Consider the following 23,654-nt stretch of genomic DNA (forward strand, 5'->3'; position numbering starts at 1 on the left):
TACACAAGTTCTTGTGATAAATAGGTAGATGGGCCTATTAAGTTCGCGTCAACTCCGTGTAGTTAACGGTGACATAAAATAAACAAGATTTTTCTAGTGTGTCTGTAGTTGTAACTGGTGAATCCAGGGACGTGTGAGGATCACATTCGCGCCAGGGCTGAAAAGGTTGAAAATGAAGTTGTAAACGCTTGTCGTTTGAGTCTACCCTGTGCTTTACCCCATGTTAGAAAATAAAAACACGTGAACCCTGGTATTTTTACACTCATTTTCGCCGCTGATGTATGTATTGGTTCATTAAGACGTAATGGTTTTGACTGAGCCATCTGGAATGGCAAAAGCGGCTTCTCGCGTTTACTATCTGGCTCCATACATTGAATCCATTGACATGACGGTCAAAAAAATTTTTTTTTATGGATTTTACTAGATTGTACGGAGCCCGTAAGGTGACATCATGTAAAAAAAATAATAACGCGTGGCCACGACTTATTAACGCGTGGGAACGAGATACTAATGTCGCCTTTTACACGCGGCAACAAAGTTTATTTTTTTCACAGCAAAGCAAGCAGATCCCAGGGATGTTCGCGAACTGACTGCCCAAGGAAGGTAAACCTGGCTTTATATAAAGTAATACTTAATTATCCTGTTCGCACGCGTTAATTATCTTGTTCGCACGCGTTAATTATCTTGTTCGCACGCGTTAGTAAGTCATGGCCACGCGTTATTATATTTTTTACATGATGTCACCTTACGGGCTCCGTGATATTTGGCATCACCTGTCGCTGTATCTGCGTACACCAGCAGCCCCCCCCCCCCCCCCCTCGCCGTATTCCCATGACGTCACATGCCCCGCCCCCCGGTCTTCTCACCTTTTTAACCCCTGACCCATTTTCATGCCTGGTTTTTGGAAATACCTACTTCACATATATCTAAATAATGTACACATTTGAAGCATCAGATCAAAGCCCGGCCCAAGCTTTTCAAGCACTATAATGACTTTCCTCTACTTGAATATAATTAACAATGTTTAAGAATATAAAATACTTATTATACAAACAAATTTTTTTTGTTTTGTCTCTGATTTTGAGCTCAACTCCGATGCTGTCTGGGTGTTTTCCTCAGGGGCCTTCGTTTCTTCCAGAATTTCGTCATACATATCAAAGAGGGAGCACGTCGCTTCGTCATCCTTCCTAGCTCTTTTTTCACGTGGACAGTCTTGTAGCTCACTTGTTTGCCCTGAGCGCTCACTCGATGCTTTCTCTATCTCGGTTTGGAACATTTTGTGTGTCTGTAGTTTCACTTCTGCTGCAAAAAATCGATCTTTGTATCTTGGATCGACAATTGTAGCAACGCAGTACAGAGGCTCTGTGTAAATATCACTGAAGCGTGTGTTTACAGCTTCCAACAGAGCGCTTTTGCTGGTTTTAACTCCAAAGTCAGAGTGAGCACTCTTAATCAACAGCCGTTTTAAAGCTTTGACTGAAGGACTCATGTTTGACGCCAAGGCATCAAACTGGCAAATCTCTCTGGTTAACTGTTCGAAAGGAGCAAGGAGTGTGACTATGTTTTCGATTAAACTTCATTGAGAAGCCGTGAGAGTAGCTGGTAACTCGAAATCCGCGGCATGAGCACCGATTGCTCTCTTCTGCTCCAGCAAGGTTTGCAACATATAGAACGTACTGTTCCATCGTGTAGAAACGTCTTGTTGAAGCACTTTCGGCTGCATACCTACCTCCGCTTGAATAGATCTGAGACGAGAGTTGGCTAAATGCGAATGTTTGAAATGGCCAACTATCCGCCTGCTAACTGCAATTACATCCGAGATACTGCGCTGAGAAAACACACCGTCGTGCACAGCGAGCTGTAGCGTGTGGGCCATACAAGGTATGCTCGGAACCCCGCATTCCACCATAGCTTTTGCAATGTTACGTGCATTGTCACGCAATACAACATGTATGTTTTCCTTAGAAATCTTCCATGTTTCAAACATATTCTCAAACGCCATAGAGAGTGCCGAGCTTGTGTGCGATCCCGAGCATTCTTTTGCATGCAAAACAGCCTTCTGCAATTCAAAGTTGTTGTCTATCCACTGCGCGGTTAAACCGAGAATGCTCACAGGACTCACATCGGATGTCCAGATGTCGGTGGTCAGACTAATGGCGGTCACATCATTAATTAGCTTGTGAACGCGAGTCGCTACCAAGCTGTGTAGCTCAGGCAGGGCTGTGTCGGAAAAGTAACGACGGCTAGGTATAGCATAACGAGGCTCAAGATGCTCGACCAGCCCTCGAAACCCAACGTCCTCCACGACCGAGAACGGTTGGTCATCTAGAGCGATGAATTCCATCACCTTTGCTGTGATAGCTGTAGCTTTGGGACAATTTTTGTCGAACTTCTTAGATTTTTGTAGGAGCTCATCAATAGGCTGTGTAGTGGCGGGTTTCGCAGGTGTGCGTGGTGCTGTTCGAGTCTCCTCTTTCACCGCCATGTAGTCCGTATATTTGTCAGGGTGGTGCGCCTTCAAATGTGAAATTAAATTGGTAGTGTTGAAATTTCTTACTTTGCTCCCTCCACGCAAGACATTAGCTGAGCAAGTGTTGCAAACAGCATGCTTTATATCCTCCTCACTCACTCGGAAAAACTTCCACACCGCCGACATTTCAGGTGCACTGGTCCAGCTCAGCCCAACTAGCGTCAGCCGGTGTTCTTCCGTCATACGTTAAATGCGTCAGCATCATCGGTTTGAAATATCGGCTAAATTTAAGCATCGGCCCGATGCCGATGATTAAAAAAAAGCATTTATCGGCAGATATCGATATAAAACCAATATCATCGTGCATCCCTAGTCAATATAAATCTGGAGGGGACATGTCCCCCCCCGTCCCCAGTGCCATCTGCGCCCCTGGTTTTATACCTTGCACCAATTTGTGGTGGTCAGTTTTTGTAAAATGGTCCATCATAAATCCACAAATCAAGGTTGTTGATTAGAATGCACTTAATATACTATAACTTGTTTTGTGCTCTTATGATGGACATTTTAAAAGCTATAGAAATATTTGACAAAATATGCACTTAATATGTATACAACTTGTTTTTGTTATGAAGGATAGTTTAAAAACGGTTGAAATTTTTGCAGAAAAACAGAGTGTGCAGTGCTCTGGGGCCTTTACAACCGCCACTTTCGTCCATATAGGTAATTTGTAGACTGTGACAGTAGTACATTTAAAATAACACGTTGAATTCCGAATATGCGAACATGAAACCAATTTAACAACAGTTACAAGGAAGAGAAATACATCAGTCATGTTGGACGGCAGAGATCCTGACCTGATGTGAGTGTTGCAATGCTTATTAGTTTGTATATTATTATGGAACCTACAAAAAGTTATTGACTGGGACGGGGTAACAGTTATGTTCCTGTATTGGCAGGATGAAAAGACGAGGCAGTGAAACAGTGGCTTCGCTCAAACTCCTGAAACTGCTTTTTATTCTCCTTTTATAATTCAAGATCTCTTTTATTAAACACATTTCAACTATAAACTTCAGTATCTGCTATGTCTCCTTATGGCTCAAGTGTCTACATGGATATGCACAAAAAAGTTCCCCTTACACAATATAACAACAGCATTCAATCCCCTCGGGGCATCACAATACAATCAATACCATTACATAACACATATTGGAATGCTTCAATCACCAGCACAATATTATAATATATACTGGAATGCTTCAATCACCAGCACAATATTGGCATGGAATTAATGTGCCTATACTCTCATCTTTATAGAAAAAGTGTAGAATTAATTTGTGTGGACCTCTTCACCCACTATACTTGATACTCAGTAGTCTCTTAACTGTTGTGTAGTTTATATATATTGCCCAATGTCATTGACAAACTTGTGAGTCAGGTTTGGAATCTGAGACCAAACCAGCTAACTGACCATGCTAACTTTGACTGACCTTAAAGACAGAGATACCAGGCTACCTACTTATTATTTTATAACTAGATACAAAACTACTTTGGAGGGAGAATAACTGTGAATGAGAGCCATGGTAGGCTGGCGGTAACGAGGGCTAATGTTAGTGCTAATGATGGTGCCATTGACGTTAACTAAGCTAATCGTGATGCTATCGAAATTAGCATAAATGCTAACACAAGCTAATTATGATGCTCACGAAGCTAACATTCATGTTACTGCAGAACGATGACAGTACTCAGGCTAATATTCTCATTATTGAGGATCAACCCATTCTGGTCTCCCCACCTAGGCCCTTACTAACTCAAGGACTGAAACATTATTCATACTGGGTCAGTGTTCATGCGTGACATTTGCATGGTCTTAGACTAACCGATCTTAATCGCATGTCCGCCATTACACCGTTTGTTCATCAGATAAATCCGCAAAAGCATCCATTTAAGGCTTACTTCGAACGCAGTACCCATTTGCTCACTCCCCATCCATTTAACTAATTATCTCCCCTACTCAGAACAGCTTTCATTCATTTTTACCCACCTGTATTGGCAGGATGAAAATACGAGGCAGTGAAACAGTGGCTTCGCTCAAACTCCTGAAACTGCTTTGAGGGGTTTTTCCCACCTAAAGCCGGAGCCGAGTCCACCTCTAGCACTGCTCCCCCTTCAGGTCACAACCCGCAATTTCAATACATTAACCTCCCCACATGGTGTTAACATTTCTAACATAGACCTGAATACATACATGTGACAATCCATTTAGGGCGTCACAGTAACCACCAATTGTTTACCCTTTGAATTTGTTATAACATTTGTACTGTATAAAACTGGGTCGTGACTTAATAACAATGAAAAAATGTAGGTCTGGGCTGAGGCCAGTTGAGAACCCCTGTTCTACGGGATGGATAACCTCCCATTAGAACGTAACATTGCACAGGAATATGCAGTTTGTCTAAGTTGAGGCATCAGAGAAAAATGTGTTAAATATGAACCATTAGGCCTCATAAAAATTAGGAAAGGATGTGATTTATAAATCGTAACGAATAATAAAATGTCAACACGATTGTGCATTTTCCCCCTCATATTTTACTGTTTTGTTCAGCACTGCTATGCTGGATTCCACAATTATTAAATAAAATTGATACTTTAAACGTTTGGGAAATTTAAATTGTTGGTTTGAGCATGCTTTGCTAGTACAATACCTAATTATGGTCATGCCAGGAAAGCCTATCTACGTAACTATAAAAAATATATAATGTATGGAATCTGGTAGCGGACGTGGCATGTCACTTTACGGTAATTCGAATTATTTGTTCTGTTTTAGCTTGGCGTATTTTCCAATATTTAAAGAGCACATGCATGCAATATTGTAAATGCAGTTTTCCCAGACTTGTTGCACGGTAGCCGAAGTAGCCCTTCATATTTCCCTGGCGTTAGTTCTACAAGAGCCAGACAGGGCCAAATGTAAAGAAGGGACAAGAGAAGAGCTCCGATGGATCAGGTTATAGGTTTCTAAGGCAAGTCAGCCAGAAGAGTGAGCTCTGTTTGTTTATGTAGGGACAGTAAGGACATCATTAATGTTCCTTGTCACGGAGGAGCCGTGACGCTTACGCCAATCACACTCATACACCCAGTCACTCATGCAAGCACACAGCCATTTTTAAAAGCTGACCTACTGCGTGAGTAGCACAGCATTTACACTCCCGTTTGCAGTCTTGGTTTACTCTGGCAGGCATTCCACATCTCATCATTTGCCATAGCATTTTATTCGCATTAGTTAGTGTGCAGGGAGGCCTACCGCCATTTTGTAGCATTTGTTTGTTTCCTCTTCACCACTCGTGTTTTCAATACGTGCCATAGTCCTAAACATTCATTCATCTGTAACGGTATTTTAAACATTGTAATGGTAACAGAAATAAACACACATACACACAGGTCCGTTTTTGAAATTTAATGGTTTTAGCGATCTTTACAAACACCTCAGGTTCTGTAGACTCACCAGCATGCCAAACACTTTCTTCTCTTCGGACGAAACCGAGGGACTGGTCCATTCTACACTTATTAGAGGATCAGTGCGCTCTGGGCGGCGCAAACTATTTTAACGGGGTTGTTTTACTGAGTAGGGGGAAATGTATTTTATAAAGTGTAGTGGGGATTGTTGTTTAGTGAAAATTATTTTGGGTGTATTTATGGTTCACACACATAGTGTGGGGAAACCTATTGTAATTATTAGGTTTTTTTTCTTATTTTTCTCAGCATAAAATGCATACTACAGCCTAGACCGTAAGGCCCAGAGACACCAAACTACACGCCAACAATTTTTGTTCGCCTCTCACCCCCCCCCCCCCCCCGCCCCCCGTCAGCGATGTGGAACACACCTGCATCCCCGGTAATAGTATTATTTTTTCTTGTGAGAGGTATTAAAAAGGTCTTAAAAGTCATTGAATTTGAGATTTTAAAATGTGCAGATACCCTGAAATTTTCACTGAGGAACATGTAGCTTGATTCCTTTGATTGCTTACAGTACACCTGACAACTTTGCAATTACAACTCCTATTAAAAAATGCATAGTTTTGTCACATTCATCAATTGTTTGAAAATGGCTCTTTACGAACTAGTCCTAGGAATTTGATCCAATTATGGCAAAATTGGTATGAGCATAATCTGTAGACTCTGGAGGTAAAAACTGATTTAAAAAAAGTTGGATTTTTAAATTTTCAGGTGGGTCCATTTTCCCACTATATCATTGTGGCCATGCCATATATGACCTATATTGCTATAACTGAATTGAATCTTTTTTTTTTTTAAACAAAAAGTGCACTGCCTGACCAGAAATGAACCTTTTAATTCACCAAAATGTCCCATTTTATTACTGAGATTAATGAGTTTCTTTCGGAATTAGTCCTAACAATTGAAAGATTTGTAATTGTGGGTAATTTCAACATTCATTATGAAAATGAATCAGACCCACTGAAAACCGCGTTCGATTCCATCCAAGACTCAGTAGGTATAGCTCAAAATGTGACTGGGCCTACTCACCGCTGTAAACACACCTTAGACTTAATACTTACTTATGGGTTAAACATAGAACATTTGGCAATTATCCCCCAAAATGACGCCATTTCAGATCATTCCCTACTAATATATGAAATAGCTTTATACGATGTACATCAGATGCGCCATACAAAAACCACGCACACCATCACATCCGACACCGCAGCAACATTTATTAACATACTACCAGAGCTACCGAGCACTATGCCATTGCAGCCCAATTAATTAGAACAGGCAACACAACAGTTTTATTACACATTCAGCAATACCTTAGACAGTGTAGCTCCAGTTAAGACGCCGTAGTCAAATATAAACATGCCCTAATAAAAGCTAGAGCCTCATATTATTCGACACTAATAGAAAACAACAAAAATAACCCTAGATTTCTCTTCGCGACTGTATCAAAACTAACAAGAAATATCAATGACACTAGTTCTAATACGGCACTTACACACACTAGTGATGAATTTTTAAACTTTTTTAGTAATAAAATAGATATTATCCAACTACAGAGTCATAATACATCACAGCCTAACCTCCAATCCAACCCCAGTAGTATTCACCGTATTTCGCCACGCCCACTTTCAAGTGTGTGTTTCTTCCGCCTTTGTGTTAGAACTTCCGGTCAGCTATTTTTGCATTAGTGTACACTACTATATTTTAATTATTTTTTTAATAAAATAGGCATTCTTGTCTATTTACTTCTTTACTTAATTACTTAAAATTACTAAATGAATGCAAGGAAAAGACGTGGCCACTGATTATAAAATAGTTACTTATCTGACAAGCACCCGACACGTTTGCTTCATCGGAGCTTCATAACCGAGCCATTTCTCGGGATAAAGATGATCTGGTGTTGGTTTCCCCTCCACAAAATGATAAGAGCAGACGTATGGACGTTTGGGTGGATGTTTTAAATTTAGCGCCTTCAGCCTTAGACGCAGGTCCTCTTCTTTGGAAGGCGGTGGATACAAGTTATAAGGTGCCCCACAACACTCAGATCTTTTTGAGCTGTGTTCGTAACACTGTTGGTCAAGCCAAGTTTTCCTCTTCTTCCAATTATTGTGACACCCTCTAAATCAGGAGTGGCCAACCTGCGGCTCTTTGCCTGGTTTCATGCGTCTCCCCAGCCGGTCCCCTCTCACCTGCACTAACGGTGTGTGTCATGGCCCGGTTACCTCATCAGCTCTGAGGGCGACACACTGCTACATCTTTGTGGTGCACGGTTTGTTTACAAGCCTAGCGAGCCGCTAATACCTTTAAAACCGGCGTAGTGGAAAACTGGAGACTAGCGGTATGAAGTATCTGTGATATTGTGATTGTGATTTGAGTCTCGTTGGTGAGACGCGGTTCTTCTGTCACACGTTTGTAATAAACCACATACAAGGTGCAGCAAAGGCACCGCACACGACTGAGGGAGGTTTAAAAATTACTGACACTGTTCTTTTCTTCCTAAAAGTGAGCGCAGGTCAGTGGCGTTGTAATGAGTGTTGATAACGGAGTTTATCCACTTTTTACCTAGAAAACAACAGTTGTGTACATAACAGAGCTCGTAGTGTGCTCCAAACGTGACAAAGTCCTGAAGTATATCACGACTTATGTTTATATCGAAGTTTGTGCTTGTTTTTTTACATAATACTTAATTTGTGTCCATTTTACATCCTCCCCGCTAATAATTTGGTCTCTTGTGGCTCTTGGTCTCTGACGGGTTGGCCACCTCTGCTCTAACTGAACATATTATGCTAGTCATTTTGTGTTTGTTGTCGTTTTGCTTGTAATCGTTATCAGCGTATCCGTAGCACTGGAAGTTCTAACACAAAGTCAACCGAGAATAGGTATTAGTAACTACGCATCCAAAAATATTGCTGAGCTAAATGGCTTCGATCCTATATCGCAAAAAGAGCTCACAACACTAATTCATTCGTCTAAGCCTACATCATGTATATTCGACCCAGTTCCAACCCGTCTATTCAAAGACCTACTCCCAACTATTGCAGGGCCCTTACTTAATATGATTAACAGTTCCCTTAACCTAGGATATGTGTCCAAACAATTAAAATGCACCGTAATTAGACCCTTAATTAAAAAACAGAATCTCCATCCGCAGATTCTAGCCAACTATAGACCTATTTCTAATCTCCCATTTATCTCTAAAATTCTAGAAAAAGCAGTTTACAATCAGTTAAACCATTATCTCCAATCAAATTGTATCCATGAAAATTTCCAATCAGGATTTAGACCGAACCACAGCACTGAAACAGCTTTACTCAGGGTAGTGAATGATTTACTGATATCGTCAGATAATGGGCTCATCTCGTTCCTTATACTGTTAGATCTTAGCGCAGCTTTTGATACTGTAGACCACAACATTTTGCTGGATCGACTAGAAAACACAGTAGGTATTAAAGGAGTTGCACTCTCCTGGTTTAGATCATATCTGACCGACCGCTTCCAATGTGTAAGTGTTAATAATAAAACATCTAAATCTGTGCAGGTTAAATGACCTACAAAAATTTCTCTCACAAAGTCAGTGTAAAACCCGCCCCTCAGAAGCCGAAACTAGCCAAATCTGGCAACTCTGGAGATGCACGACCTCACGAATCGACAGCGCGCGACACCCTCGCACACGGGCGGAGCCACTGCGATATTATCGTTTATCGCGTTAATTTCTGGGACAATATATCGTTATGAAAATTTTGTTATCGTGACAGGCCTATATTTACCACATCACATATCTTTCTTCTCCGAGGTTCACTTGGGGAGTAACACTGCAGTTGGAGCCTACAATTCCAGTATCATTGCTCCGACACTGAATGAAAACCTGGCGTTCATCATAAGACATTTACATTGACAGTATCAACACCCAGAACTTTCATTCTAGTTACCTTATACTTAACCTGATTGTGTGATTTATTTGTAACTTGTGTATTAGTCTGTATAATTTGTTTTTGTGTAATTTGTGTGTTAACGGGCCGCCCAATGGAGGATGGGTTCCTTTTTGAGTCTTGGTCCTCCCAAGGTTTCTTCCTATTCCCCACCATCTAGGGAGTTTTTCCTTGCCACTGTCGCCTTTGGCTTGCTCATTAGGGATTTGGACCCATAGTATTGTTAACCTTGTAAATCCTGTAAAGCGCTTTGTGACAACATATGTTGTGAAAAGCGCTATACAAATATATTTGATTTGATTTGAATGAGATGGCGCCATCTAGTGGCCAAAATCCAGAACTGACTGAAAACTATTGCTCACATGAAATACCACACAAAACACACACAAAGCTGATCTTAGCATGTGATTTAGTTCTGTGATCTAAATCACTTTGCCAATAAAATGTATTTTTAACCTTTTGGGCCTTTAGTGCCTCAATTGAATCTTTTTTTTTTGCACATTGATGGCTTTTTTCCACTGAAACAGCTTCTGTTCACTTTTAGTTCTACACTGTAAATTCTACGCTCTGCAAATTGCAAATTTTAAGTTCTGCTGACTACTACAGAATTCAGTCTAATTAAAGAAAATAAGTTGAGCCAACAAAATGTTATATATTAACCAAATACACCTAGTGAGTCCAACAAAATGTTTTATGTTGTTCCTGCTACAATTGTTTAGTTCAGATAATTATTAATTAGTATCCAATTTGCCTAAACTATACATTTTATGCTTTATGAAGTAAATTCAAAATATACAGAATATAATTAAGTAATTGTGCATTTTATTTGCATGTCAAAAAGTAAACAAAATATCACCAAACAGGCATATGAGCTGCTTTATAAATGTAATAAAAATTGAAACGTCGTCGAGTCAGGAGGACAAGAATGAGCCATGATACCAACGTTAGCTCAATGCTATTTATTAGCAATATACTAACAGCATAAACAAATGGCAAAAACACTGGTTCTAAGAGAGGGTGACACTAACACGCATAAAACACACATCCAGGGAAACGGGGGAACTCGCCACGGAGCTGTATATGGTTGGAAAAAGTATCTAAAAATTGCCCCCAGCTATAAGTATTTAATTAGAAATTGATTGGGCTTCAGCAAATGCTTAATTGCTACGCAGATCTAGCTAGCTATGTAGCTAACGTTTGTCCGCATGCTAACAGTTTGCCGACGTGAGGTAAAGTTAAATTCGAAACGGACAGTTAACGCGTAATAGTTAATTAATTAACCGTTAATCGGTAGCTTGTCCTTGCCAACCACGACCGTATTAGCAATAACATTACTAAACTCATAGCAAAGTTAAACACTGAAAAACAACTTGTTGGCTTAGCGCTAGTTTTGATAACTATACGTTTGGAAAATATGTTGAAATACGACCTAGTTCAAAATTCAAACTTAACAAACACCACCAAGTTAGTTGTGTTAGCTAGTAAAGATCCACATTAACTTTACTCAGTGAACATTTGAAGTCCTCTAGATAAATGGTGAAACGCTGGGTCTTCATTTTAGTTTTGGTGCAGAAGGCGCCAAGAAAATCGTCTCTCTTGAACATGCGCATTATTTTCACCACTACCACTATTGCTCGCCCAACGCTTTTTACTTTGGACTTGACATGTTGACTGAGAACCATAATGCTCATTCACTGAACACAAAATATTAAGTTGAATGGTAAAAATGCAGCAGCTGATGGCACAACTCGTTTTTTTGTTTTTGGAGAAACTATTTTTATGTTTCATGCTTTGCCCGCATTAATTTTTATATTCACAGGACATAAGCTTACAAAGATTTTTTACAGTGTACAGGACCTTTTGGGCTTCTTTTTGCCTATTGAGGCCAAGAGGCCTTTTCGTGTGTGAACCTGCCAATTGCTGCTTGCGGCTATATTTTGTGTTTATTCTTTTCTGTTATTTTTCATTTAGAATGTTGTTATTTAGGTCATCTGTGGGGAGGGGCTACGGGTATAGTAGCCCAGGAGAGGCTCCTGAGCGGGAGCTGAGGGGTAGACGTCGTGGCCTACGGTACTGTGACTTAGCTGTTTAGAAGTGGTGTTCAGGGTCATTCATTTTGATTTAGCCTGGCAAACTTGAAGCCTGTTTAGTTTTGCATTTAGATATTTTGTTTGCTTAGTTTGTTCTGCATTTTTCAACTTTATTTTGGGGACACTGTTAATACTTGCACTGTTTGAAGAAAAGTGATCAAGAAGAAAAAATAAATAAAATGCACCTTATTTTGGGGAAGTAAGCTCCATTGCATCTCTGTCCATTCCACCGCCGTCCAACCTTGCAACATTCCTTATTTTCTGTGTGCACGTGCGTTCGATCGCTCAGTTGCATTCTGAATCTGCTGTTTAGGCTGTGGTTTTAAGTCGGACATGCCCTTTGCACATAATAGCTTACATGCCTCGCTCAATGTCGGCGTGTGTGCATTTGTATGCTTGAATGTCTACCTATAGGCGTGTTTTATTATGAGTAAGATTAGGTCAGTTGTCCATGTGAGATCTGTTTCTGAATCCTATTTCTCACCCTTCCATAAGGACTGTAGTATGTCTAATAACCTTGGGCCTATAAACGATATTATCGAATATCGCGATAATTTAAACCTTTGCTGATATCACGCAAATTATCGTTCTATTTGTTTTTATCAACTACCATTGTTGTTTACCGCCAACGCGCATTTTGCAGGATCTTTATTTAATGAATGACTTTATACAATCTATGGTTTAAGAAAATTTTAGCTCTATAGAACAGAAAGGGTGGTGTTTATGTATTTATACAACATAAAATGACCAGCTAATTAAATACAAATCTGCGCTTTTAAAATGGCATTTGAAAAGATTGCAAGGAATTCTGGGTACATTCAAATTAAACAAACTCCTCTACGTGACTTATTTCCCAGTAGATGGTGAAAGAAATGGATGAGCTTGTACAGAAAAAAGGTGCTACCGTGGCAGTTTGGCAATATTTTGGTTTCCAACCCGATGAACATGAAAAACCGTTAGATATTAACAATGTTACATGTCGTCTATGCAGAAAAAGGATCACCACAAAAGGTGGTAACACCACCAATTTGCAAGCACATCTTAGGATTCATCATCCAGATGAGCATGGTAAACTGGGTTCTACCCACAGAGGAGAACAAAGTTCATCGAGTCAGTCAACAATCACAAGTGCTTTTGCAAAATGTACAAAATACAAACGTGACAGCGTTAAGTGGCGAGAGTGCACCACGAGTGTAACTCGTTATTTAGTGAAGGGTATGCTGCCATTCAACACAGTCGAAAAGTCAACATTCAAAGAAATGCTAAAAACCTTTAATTCACAGTACGAGCTACCAAGCCGTAAGTACTTTAGCAAGACAGCGGTGCCTGAAATGTACATTAATGTTTGAGCTGACGTTGAGTGTTTGCTAAAGACAGCGGAGTTTTATTCATTGACAACTGGCATGTGGTCAAGTACTAATATGACTCCGTACATGTCAGTAACGGCACACTTTATCTCACCGCAGTGGAATCCAAATGTTTGGAAACAGTGTTCTTTCCGGACAGCCACACTGCAACCAATATAGCTGATGGTCTTTGCGCTGTTCTCCAGGAATGGAAGCTGAATGAGGAAAATTTAACCTGCATTACCACGGACAACGCTGTGAATATAAAGTCAGCCATGAGAGATGAACTTGGATGGCAATGGTTAAATTGCTTTGGCCATAACCTACATTTGGGTGTGACGAATTCAATTAAGAAGCAAAGACAGTGCACGGAACGAGCTCTGGGTGCCTGCCGATCGATCGTTGGTACCTTTACTCATAGTTGGCAGAAGAAGAGGGCTTTGTTGAAAACTCAACAAGAACTCCAACTTCCGGAACATTCCCTTATTACCGTATGTTTTGCTGTTTTAAATAATTTAATTATTGCGAAAACAATTGATATCGTAAAGGTTTTTAAATGTGATTGTTTAAAATAGATATTTTAAAGCATTATACACTGATTGTTTACACATGTAAAAAGCAAATAAACAAATATTTAGTGATCTGTTTAATGAATGTGTTTTTGTTTCTTTTTACCGTTTTTTGTACCAAAACAGGATTGTGCCACACACTGGGGCTCTAAACAGAAGCGACATATTTCGTGTATCTGAAATAGATGTACAGCTAATGAAGGATATCAAATGCGGGATTTTAACGGAACTTGAGTCGAAATACGACTGCAAGTCTACCAAAAGATTGATGTGCATTACAACATTCCTGGACCCCCGATTTCGTGGCGAACGCTTAACTGAAGATGAACTGCAACCGGCAAAATCTGAAATACATTCTGAAATGGTCAGAATGGAGTTGGAACGGGGCCAGACAAGCATGTCCACCACACAAGAAGAGGATGAGCCCCCATTAAAGAAAACACTGGGCAGCTATTTATCCAAATCAAAACCATCACAAACGTCTTTAACTGAAGAGAAGAGAGCTACTGCTGAATTGACAGTATATGAACAGGAACAAACTATAAATGGAGATGAAGATCCCTTAGCATGGTGGTGTACGAACGAGAAACGCCTGCCCTTAATGGCAAGACTTGCGCGCAAATACTTGTCTGTATGCGCAACAAGTACTCCATCCGAGCGTGTTTTCAGCACAGCTGGAAATGTTACCTGCTCTCGTTCTCGTTAAACCTGACAAGGTTAGCATGCTTGTCTTCCTAGCAAAGAATGCATAAATACGCAGGCACATGGTAGAGAAATGTTTTGTTACTGAATGTACAATTTTGTGCAATTTGTTAAAGGCATATTTTGCCGATCCAAACAAACACCACTTCAACTATTTATTTTATTTAGAAGACTTGTTTAAAATGCTTTACAAGTTTTTTCCAAGTTCGTAATCTGACGTTCATAATTCATTGTTATAAATAAAATAAAATATTTGCAAAATGCCTGATGTCTGTAGTTCTTGTAGTCGTGAGTGCAAAAATGCTATAACGGCTGAAAGTTAGATGAGAACAAATGAGAATATTTGTGTATGAATTGATCTGTATTGTTAAAATACATGAATTATATTTACTAGAGTAATATACATGTATCAGGAAAAGGTGTTACTAATTATTTCTTCTCCTTTAACACAACTATTCCAAAATTAAGATTCGCTGTTAACATTCTCCCTAACTGTTCCACTGAGATGCAGAAGGTCACTTACACAGGCAGAAATACGATAATGTAACTGATGCATGAAAGGCCCTCTAATGGTCACGTGGGGTACTGCATCAATTAATTTTTGACACGATAAAATCGTTTATCGCGATAATTCTGGAGAAGATTATCGTTTGTCTAAATATGCATTATCGCCCAAGCCTAATGTCTAATTTTATTGCCTCTTGCATAACAAACATCCTTCAGTTTCTAGCTATCTGTTTCTTCAGTTTTCAGCCTTTGGTTCTATTTTTCTTTGTCAATGGGCATAATTACCCCAGTTAGGCTTCCCTCATACAGTAGCAGGCGTCCTATAGACCTTTAGATACATACAGGACCATGGGGTTTATAACTCCAAAGGTTTGGGGGCTTTGTTTGCTGCATTTTTTGTGTGTTCCCTTTGCAACAATATACTGTTTCATCTGTATTTTTATGGACTGGAATATGACTAATATGACCAGCATCTATTTATACCCTTGGCCTAATTAGATCAAACCATGCTTTACCACTGTCATATTCCCCTGCCTTTACTGCTCTATAGTAATAACTTCCTAAAAATGTCCTACCCTAACTGCTCATCTGCTGCCAGTGTTTGTCTTGTACAATGTCTTGAAATAACCCAAACAAGCCTGGTAAAGCTACGAAGATGGATATCTGACCCATGGGAGGAAAAATGGAAAAGACAGTCATAAAATATTAGCTTATGAAAGGTTTTTCAGGCAAAAAATGAAGTTTCTGTGTTACTAGTGTGTCAAATAAAAAAAGAAAAGGGAAAGTGTGTACCTGGCAGCCATCTGTCTCATATGAGGAGATAGAAATCTCACTCTCGGCACTGTCGTAACCATAATGTGAGGTCTATGGGATCTCTTGGGTTATAGAAGAGTGTTCATCCGATACAGCTATTTTTTTCTTATCTCAATGCAGAATGTATAGAACAGGAGCCTCTTTGTAAAGCATGCAAAATCTGAGATTCACAGGATCTGAGGTCACTGCTTTGGTACATTACAGATAACATTTAAGCTGCAAGATCATGATGTTCAGTTACAAAGTGAGTCTGGTTCTTACAGGCCTTGTTTGCTCCATCCATCTTTTTACTCTGCTTCTCTGGCTGGTAGACAGTGCTGGCTTGGTGTATGGTTCTCTATGTGTTGTAGGGTGGTTTGGTGTTGAAAAGCACATGAAACAAATTATCCCACTGGTGTGCTGTCTTATACTGAGCCAGTTACAGTCTGGCACAGTGCTAACAATAGTGGCTAAGCTTTTTTTTCCCCTTCAGATCCACATGTATCAGCAAATATGCACAGAGCAAGCAGCCTGCAACATGTTTGCTCCCACTACAGGCCTCTTTCAGACTATTCAAGGCTTCATGAATAGGCTTCTTTCCTGTTCTTGTTGGCTCAGATGCACAAGACACTGCTGTGATGAGGTTACACTACACGCCCAAACAGGTGAGGGTGTGTGATTAGTTTTTTGGTTGATTTGTAGCAGAGTGTGAGAGATTTGCTGAAGTTAGCCCTTGTTATGAGACTCATATTTTGTCTAACTCTGAAGTGCAAGCATCAGGACCAGAGGCTGCCAGTGTTTCTCACTTGCAGTTTTACTTTAGATGCTTTTTACAAAGCACTGTTTTAGTTTTATAGAAAATTGTTTTGCAGCAGTATTCAGTATTCAGTAGTCATGTTGCACTGTTAAAAGTAGTTTGTCGAAGCATAAAGTGTATGGAAATGATTATTGTAAATAGATGTTATTATTATAAAGCCAGTGAGGTATGTGGGTATTGTGAGTGATTGTTAATGCCCTCAGGGCAATGTGAGAGTTGCATTAGCCAGCAGTGCTGTAACTGATTGCAGTCTGTCCCAGCCCAAGGAGTGGTTACACAGTCATGATGTAGGGCAATTCAATTTTACACACACACACACACGGGTGTTTTTTCTGAGGCTGGATTGCAGTAGGGGAATGAACAGGAGCAGAGGAAAAATAACATTTATTTAAATCAGTGGCACTTTAACACAATGTTTTAACACATTAAAAAGCTAAAGAATGCCATTTTAGTGAAAGTTGATTAAGGACAGGAGTATACAAAGACTCAAAAGTACATTTTCAACTGAATTCTTACTTCTGTAAGTTTGTTTTGTGGTGGCTTGAAAAATGAATTGTTGCAGTATTCTTCACATCATTGCTATTGCTGAAATGTAGGCAGCAATAACTAGTTTATATATTTGTATACAAATTAAATTTTACATTCATTTTTGCTTGGCCATTTTAACCATCAGCCTGTGCAGCTATTGCTGAATGTACATATTGGTAGCAATTAACTACAATACTTAAATTAAAATTTATTCTGCCTCAAAATGATTGTTTTAACAATATCACTCTACCAAAAAGTCCAGCAAGCAAGACAGTGAACAGTAGAGGTGTGCCAAAAAATCGATTCATATATCAAAAATCGATTCTCATTTACTACGATTCAGAATCGATTTTAAATGTCCCAAAATCGATTCTAAGTCGTGATGAAGTCTCGCGTTACGTAATTACAAAATTACACGAGACTTTACGCAACATGTTCTGGGACACACTCATGCGCGGAAAAGTTTCAAAACACATGGAGGAAAGAGATATTCAACCTGTCCGGTCTTCATTTAAGGCAAAAATATGGGTTCATTTTGGTTTTTACCGAATGCCGGGGAAGACAGAACTGGACACAATGTAGCTCGTGTGCAAGGCTTGTGTAACGCGGTGAGCACGGGAGCGTTAATATAGAGAAGGGTGAGAAATAATATAGAGAAGGATGGACCCAAGTGCCGGCTCGCAAGAGCAAGAAGTTTGACACTCGTCAAATGTATTAGCGAGAGGGAAACGCGCACAGCGACCCAGAACGAACAAACAAAACAACACGGAAGACTCAATGCGCAAGAGAATAGAAAGCAAAACCATGAGGGCACGGAGTAAATAGAAACAAAAAACCAATGCGGAAAATACAACGCGTGAAAAATAACACTCAACCGTAGTGAGACGGGAGGAAGAAACAAAACAACAACAGTAACTAAACAGCGCGGATAAATGCAACACGAAAACGAAACCAAAGACACCAGCAGAAGTAACTGGCAAAAAACGCTGCAGCAAAATAAAACCCTTCCCAAAAATAAAGTCAAAACGGATAGAAAGACATACAGGATTGGGAAAACTTGATATGGGTCAGAAAACGACGCACGAGATACTCTAATAAGTAAAGAGAAAGCATAACAGAGAGAGGTGGCGAGACACCATTAAACGGTAAGCAATCAGAGAAAGCAGAGACTGGCTGAGAACGTACAGTTACGTCAGTTTAGTCTGGGACTGACTCTGGTGCCCCTAGCGACGGCTGGGGGAACTGCATCCGAGCCAGCCCTGACAGCTTGCAAAATGAAGCTCAAGAATTTTGGTAACAACAAAAACCATATTATTTTACCAAAGCACTTAATTTTTGTTAATTAAATGTGAAAGACACTTAATTTTCTGTATTTGTCGTTCTGTCTTGCAAAGCAGACTGTAGTAGATCATGCAGATTTTATAGACTGAAGCAGACATTTTTATAAATCAAATCGTTTTTTGAATCGAAAATCGATTTTTGAATTGAATTGTGGCCCCCAAAATCGGAATCGAATCGAATCGTGAGATAGTAAACAATTCTCACCCCTAGTGAACAGGTAGATTTCATTTCAGCTTTTGGGGAGGGGGGATATGCTTTCTGCTCACACCACTCAAGCTAACACGTTATATAGGCTAAGTAGTGTGAAGCGGAATTATTTGGGGGGGCATGAACCCTGTGTTCCCACCCCACCTCCCATCTACACCTATGCAGTGACGGGACAATTGTTTGAAGAGAAATGAGTTGTCACGCCTGGCTCCGACTCCCATCTGTCTGTCTTGTTTTCACGTTCTGCCTCTGTTCCAATGTTCCTTGCTCTGTCTTTCTGCCTTGGTTATTGCCATCAGCTGTTTGTAGTTTGGTTTCTCATTATGTCCTGTGATTTAAGGTCTGTGTTTGGTGTCTTTGGTTGCAGATCATTGTGGTTGTGAGTATGCTATGTTGCTTATGCCTCTTGTATGTTTATTGATAGTTGTGCCTGGTTCTGCTCTGTGTTTAAGTGCTTTCTGTAGTTTGTTCAGTTTAGACATGTCTACCTTTATTGGTTATTGTTCTTTGTGTGATGGATTCACTGGTAAAGACCTGGACTGTTTACATGACTGTTAAAGGTTTTGCCCATAATAAATCTCACTCTACTCGGCGCGTGTCCGTCTCCTTGCAACGCGATGCCCGTCGCGTTACAGTGATGTCTTTGATTACATACGCCTGCAGTTAAACATTGTGTATTTAGGTGTGATTTTGTTAACTTTAACTCTAGTGTGTCTGAACCCCTGAATTTCAGACAATGATGAGTTTCTTCCTGGGTGGAATCATGAAGCAGAGTGGAAGGGTGTTCTGTTCATTTGTTAGATTGTATTGAGACATGATTGTAGTATTGGTTAAAACCATGTTCCCCTTCCTTTCCCAACCTTTCATAGTCAGTTCCACATTCAGTTGCTTCCGTTTACTGTTGTTTCTTGGCACCTTTCTGTCTGAATCACCAAACAATATAAGGGGTGGGCCAAAGGTGGAGAGAGAAAGAAGGCCACAATTGCGTTGGATTATTGATTGGGTTATCTGGGACATGCATACTCTGCCAAATTTACCCAAATTGTGTTGAAGCTGAATAGTAATTTTTCTTTCTTGCATATATGAACATGCTGGGCCAAACCAATTCCAGGTGTCCTGTTTGGTGTAAATAATTTCCTCGGATATTTGGGGGGGAGGTGGATTTCCTTCTGTTTGCCACTGGGAGCCACTGTCTGATGGTCTGGTGAGCTTCATGTAAAGCTATCATATATCCAGTTCCACCAGTAAAGGCATCCGGTACCTACCAGTTCTTCTGTTCACATTCAGTAAACATCATGAGCAATGTTATCTTGCAATCCAATCTCTTCATATAGATCTTCTCACACTTAAGAATAACCTGATTTTCTGTACTGTCATGTGTCCACGACCCTGGTAGAGACTGCATGTCACGGTCCTTAATAGAATTGAATCGAACATTTAATCCACCCTAAGTTGCTGTGGAGAACCTAACTGACAGTTTGTAGTAGACTCTGTTTGTGTCTAGAAGGCCTTTTATTAGAGCCAGTTCCTTCTAAACTCATATTTGCAGTCAGTAGTCAGTTTGTGTCCCAGATTAATTATAAACCTAGACTAAAAATAATTACCGGTACCAGAGATTCATTATTGTCAGTCTAATGTAGTCAAGAACTAGGGAAACTGCTTCCTAGTCTGGAAGCAAGACATGTGTTCTTCCTCTAGCTACCCCAATGACCACAGTAATTGGGCACGAAAGCTTAGATTATTCAAAAACATAAAAATATTGAAAATGCTGTATTATTCGAATATGGAGATAAATATGAACAAATCAATTGGTCCAATCTGATTAAAAGTTTCAAGAGCCAGGTTTCACATGTGTGAACATGTGTAGCCTGACTTTACTAAGGCTAACTATAACCTGATACCCATGGCACTTGGTACAGTGGAGACTAAGGGCGTACTCACACTAGACACGGTTTGCTCGTCGTCGTCCCCCCCCCCCCCACTCCCCTCTGGCCTGCACTCACACTGCCTTTATCAAGCTGCGCATGAGCACGCTCACAACGCGACTTTATTTGGAAAAAAACACTATGGAGTTCCCAATTCTCTTTTTATTGTATTTTTGGAGTCGTTTTGGAAGTGCAGAAACATGGTACAAGCACAGATTTATCGATCATTTAACACAACAATTGTCTGCTAATCGTGCTGCACGTGTTGGATTTTTACAGAGGCAGCAGAAATCCATGGAGGAATTTGCACCATTGTTTTGCACAGTAAACCACGTTCAGTACACCTCTTAACCATTTTTCATGTTGTTCACATATTTTTTGTTAAAGCAAGAGCTAAGTGGGCTTCCCAGCCCAGTGTCAGTCATAAAGCTGTCAGATGGTTCAGATCGTGTTCCCGACTCCAAAACATTAGGTTCGCTGCTTGGTTTAAGCCCGATTTTGTCGACAGCATTGTACCACGGGAATTTATCCTTTTCGTCTGATGAGCTGCCAGACTTAGGGAGTGCATCCCGGACCTTCAGATACTGAACACGAAGTTTTTTCAGCTTGTCACGGCACTGTTCTATGGTCCTTTTGTATCCACGAGCTTGAAGAAAGTCAGATATTTTACCAAAAATCTCAGCGTTCTTGTGTGTTGTATCCAGTTGTTGCTGTATACTTTCGTTTGCCCAAATTTCCAGTAAACACTGAACTTCTGCCATACACCACAACAATCCCTTTGCTGCCATGACTGTTTAACGTGAGTGTCGCATCACTGACGTCATGTTTGAGTTCCGGCAAAATGAACCAATCGCACAAGGCACCAAGCGGGCCCGGGCACAGATAGCGCTCACACTAGAAGCGAACCGAGCCAGAGTCCAAGCGAATCGTGCCCTGGCAGACCTCTTCAAGCGTGCCCGGGCACGGTTAACTGGGCCAGGCACTGTTCGGGGCGATCAGTCAAACGAACCGTGCTTCGGCAGGGAACCATACCCGGGCCTGGATCACAGACCCTAGTGTGAGTACGCCCTAAAAGAAAGTTTGTAATCCCCAAAAAGAAGGCAAATGATGAATTTCTGTCAGTCACTCAGATTCAAGAAGCTTTTTTGCAACAATATTGCCAAAGCATTACACAGATTACAATAGATAACACAAAATAAGAGCAACAACAATTATGAAATGAGTGACTTGACAGCAAAGGTAAATAATAAAAACATCAATAAACTATGTCTCAATCACACACACAATCAAAGAAATTGCATTGCTTAAACCACACTGCTATAATATAGGTGTCCTGATGCTGCAAGCCACCCTGGAAAGCATGAAATATTCAACAAGCTGCTGGGGGTGGATTTGGTGGGAGTTTTTCAGAATGTGTATATGTTTGTGTGTGGGTGAGGCAGGGTGGTCAGGTTGATGTACATGTCCTGGCACTAAACAGTGCCAGAATCTAGAATCTAGGGATGCATATTGGAAAGTGAAACACGCGAGTGAAACACGAAGCACACAGAGGAGAGGTGAATCACTGACTCGTACTCACGCTGGTGGTATTCCACTTAGTCCGTGGGCTCCAGTACTACTTGACTGTTCATACATGAACTGGTGAGTTGTCCAAAGCTCATTGAATGCGTTACTTACAGAAATAAAATAAAGAGCAGTGGTCTCAGTCGGTCTATGGCAGAAAGCTAACTAACTAGCCGCATAGGTATTGCTGTTTCTCTTATTTCATCTCCTTATTTATTTTAAATTATATTTAGAATTCTTGAACCATTTCAAAGGTTTCTTGCAGTTTATTTTTTTCATGTTTGACCAAAGTTGTGAACCTATTGTTTTTGTCAGTTTCAGGTTCTTTGGTATTATTTATTTTACATTACATGTTATATTCATAATTGCACTGACTGAACAAATGCAAGTTGTGTTGTTTTTACATGTTTTTATGTGTGCTATACTGGTGCAGAGTTTTAATAAACTTGTAATTCAGTATGTCTGTGTTAACATATTTTTTTTTAAGTCGATTCAGCACTGTTTTACTCCATCAGATAAGTATCGGATCGGTATCGGCCGATACAAAGCCTCAGATATCTGAATCTGTATTGGAACTGAAAAACGTGAATCGGTGAATCCCTACTAGAATCATGGCTATGTTTGTGTCATAAAGTGTGTATCTATCTCTTACATCTCTGCATATATAAATACATGCATTCACCTTCACTGAGCTCCACTCATAATACTTTTTTTCAACTGTAGAACAAGCATTCCCACATCAGCAGTGTCCTTTTAACTCCTATCTTTCTCCCTTTCCCTGGTCATTTTACTGTACTGGTACAGCACACCCTGTGACATTACAATGGTAAATTTGTAACGCCTGTGACCTGAGAGGAACATGAGTGAGTGAGAAAAAAAAGAAGAGATGGCACAGAGTGACACTAAGAATGTGTGTATGTACTGCTGTTCCACTTTGAGGCACTTTTGCTCTCCGGCACTTTTTCTCTCTTGTAAATCCTGTCCTTTTGTCCCTCTCTGTCTCTTATTTCTCTCCTCACTCATTCTTTGTTCCCCTCTGTGGAATTCTAGACCTTCTAGAAATAACCTGTGAGAGGAGGAAAATGAGGAAGTTTATGGTGCTTGATGTAATACTTTTACAACTTTTGGAGAGTAGGAACCCTGGACTAATTCCTTGCTGAATTACAGGTACTGTTATTTAAATCATGTGCTCTAAAGACTTTTGATTCTGCTTTAATGAATGATTCTGCTATATAACCATTAGTGTACAGCTTTCTGTACTGTGTGTGAGCGAGTGCATGGCCACACAATAAGCAAGAGAATGCGAGAGCAGCAGCTGGGTTTATTCAGCACAGGGAGCTGTAAGGTGAGGAAAAAAA

General features: G+C 40.2%; 1 protein-coding gene across 6 annotated transcripts in view; it reads left to right on the plus strand.

The window, feature by feature from the left end:
• The window catches only part of LOC143514863 (fatty acyl-CoA reductase 1), a 142,147-nt gene that overhangs the window by 14,973 nt on the left and 103,520 nt on the right, over nucleotides 1-23,654 (plus strand). The window lies entirely within an intron of this gene.

This window comes from Brachyhypopomus gauderio, chromosome 5 (genome assembly GCF_052324685.1).
Source record: "Brachyhypopomus gauderio isolate BG-103 chromosome 5, BGAUD_0.2, whole genome shotgun sequence".
NCBI lineage: Eukaryota > Metazoa > Chordata > Actinopteri > Gymnotiformes > Hypopomidae > Brachyhypopomus > Brachyhypopomus gauderio.